Source organism: Denticeps clupeoides, chromosome 10 (genome assembly GCF_900700375.1).
Source record: "Denticeps clupeoides chromosome 10, fDenClu1.1, whole genome shotgun sequence".
NCBI lineage: Eukaryota > Metazoa > Chordata > Actinopteri > Clupeiformes > Denticipitidae > Denticeps > Denticeps clupeoides.
The window spans coordinates 4,674,872-4,677,819 of record NC_041716.1 but is presented as its reverse complement, the minus strand read 5'-3'; positions in this window follow the sequence as shown (position 1 = coordinate 4,677,819).

Sequence of the window (2,948 nt, the reverse complement as noted above, 5' to 3'; positions counted from 1 at the left end):
CTTGACCCTTCTGCACACAAGAAAAAATCTCCACTAAAAACTCTAGTAGAGAGAAAAAAAGAAAGGAAGAAATCTTGGGAAGAAGTGATACATAGAGGGACGCCCGTCCAGGGTCGAGTGAGCCTGCAATAGGTGTCAGTGCAGGGTTGGTGATGATTTGTCCAAGAAAAGAAAAAAAGTCCAACAGTTGAAGTGGCGGAAAAGTCCAAAGTGCTGCATAGAGCATCGGTCCATGTTTGGAGGTCCTGGACAGTGCAGAGTAGGTTTTAGTCCAGTGTCATGGTCTACACTGCACGGCCATTATAATGCTACTGGTCCATTTGAAGATCCCCGAAGCTTTAGCTTTTATGGCGGTGGTGGCCGTGGTGACCCTCTGGTACATTTCATGCTGAGTTGTCTCATCAGCAGCTCAGGGGTGGTCTGTGCACTTGATTCAGTGCCTCGGGGAGAACCTACAAACATAACCTACACACTCATTCGTCCTGTTTTATGAATTTGAATAGAAACAGAATGATGGAAGTATGTCTGCGTGCTATGGAACAGACATTTCAGGTCAATCGGTTTTCTTTCATTTGTTTTAGTAGCTCATGGTTATTCGCACCTGATGAATAAATAATGCTGATGCGAAGAGGAGACAGTGGTGCCAGCAACCATGGCAGATGTTGCCCCAAGGCGTATCTCGTCTTGTAATCCTTAAATTATTCTCGGCCGGGAAAGGTGAGTTTGCTGCCTATGTTTTATTTAATAACATTTATGATGCACCGTAATGCACTTTGTTCTTGTGTAGTTTTCATAGATCTGTCCCTTACCTGTCGTTTCCACTGCACAGTGTAACACCATATTCTTGCATTACTGTTTTGGGATTTGTGTACTAGTGACTCAAAAGTTGCCTCAACAGCAGCTAATGAAAAGAAAGAACAGTCAAAGTGAATATGAATTAAATCAAGAGTATTTTAATTGAGTGTCATTTCAAAACAGATGATGTTCCATTTTCCTTAAGAGCAACAGGGACCATTATATATTGTGTATTTTGTGTTCAGTGATAAATATATCAAAATGTTGTCTCATTTGTATAATATTTGATGTATAATAAAATATTTAAAAAATGGATGTATTTCTTGATTGAACTGAGAAATAAACATTTTACATTAGATTTTCAAAAATGTCCCATTCCCATAATTTATTTAAGATGCCATATTCTATCCTACACAGTTCCTGTTCCTGGTTTTGGTGCGAATTTTATAATGATCAATTAACTATGAATTCCAGAAATTTGGCAGCCTTGACATCATCATATGGTATGCTCATCATTTATTACAGATATTTTTAGACCCCAACAAACTTGGCATGTACAAGATTAGTCTTACAGTGCAGATCCCTGAAAATGAAGCACCATTCCATCACTGTGAAGCCTGACAGCACTGGGATTGAAGCTGGAGTGGAGCAGATGAAGAGCATTTGCAAAATCTTTTGGAGGTGCAAGGATTTTCTCCCGGGAGAACAGGAGTTGAGCAGAATAGCGTGGACATGTAACCATCGCCATTCCCAGAGTCTTTTACTACCTTCCCTGCATGCACAAATGAGCCTGTCATCCAGCCACATATCCTGTGAAGTGAAAACGAAAATGCTAAGCGATTGGTTCGGTATTATGTAAGAGTAATTTCAGAGGTGCTAAAATAAATCCAGTCTTAAGACGTGCAGATGATTGCAGGTTTGGCGACAGAGCAAATCAAGTGAAGAGCGTCCACTTCATCTTGGAATGCTAATAAAAAAACCGGCTCAGTGTGCATTCAGTTTTATATACACACTGTACATACACATTTTATAAAAGAAGCTAGTTTGGAGTCTTGCTCATTGCAGGGAGAAAGCACCGGAACGCATTTCAGATTCAGGAGGCACAGGCGTAATCTCAGGTTTGTTCGATCCACAAGGTGCCTTGTGAAAAGGTGTTTTTGTCAGGGATTCTTTCAGTTTTTCTGTTCACAGTCCCACTTAAAATCACATTAGATGAAAAACATAGGATGCCAATTCCCGGCCAATGAAAACAGGGCTTTCTGTCGGTGGGTTGAATTAAGACCAGGCACTGCAAAAAACAAACCCATTTCAGTTACGAGTCTTTTTAACATTAATGTCCTCATATCTGACGTGGAATGTAGGGGGACATGGCGCCCGCTCAGCCCATTAATACCCGACACCGATAATCCAATTCAGATTCTTATTTGTTTTATAGTAAATGATTATTCAATTTGTGGGCTTAAGTGCACACTGTCGGTCCACTGGATTCAATTAAGACTATAAAAATCCTTGGATGATGAATTATGAATTAGATTATGAATATAGATTACTCACGGCTCTTAGAAACTTTGGCCATCGAGGTCTTAAGCAAAGGGGACACTTTAATAATATTCAATTTGGACGCAATAAAATTGTGCACATGACACATGGCCTAATACCACAAACGTATGATTTTAATGGGACTGGGATAGACGAATACGAAGTAGTCCATACTATTGAAGTGAAAGAAAAATGGTACACGGTGGTAAAGTTTCTTGACATTTGTATTGATGTCTGTACTTTTTCAATCTGCCTTTTGCTGTAATTACATCAGCAAGTTTTTGGGGGAACATCTCCGCCAACCTTTTGTGCTTTTTAAACATTCTTCTTTGTGAAACAGCCCCAGCGCTGTCAGACTGGATGGAGACTTGCCACAGAGACTTGCTTTACTTCTCAGTAAGATTTAGGTCTGGACCTTAAATGGTCGTTGTCTGGACCTTGAAAGGTCGTTGTCCTTATGGAACACGAATCTCAAGTCTTCTGCAGCCTGCAGGACTGCCCTGTATGTTTCTCCACCCATCTTCCCATCAGCTTCCGTCTCCACAGCACGATGCCGCCACCAACGCGTCCCTCGGCAGGGACAGTGTGTTCAGGTTGACGTGTAGTGTTAGCTT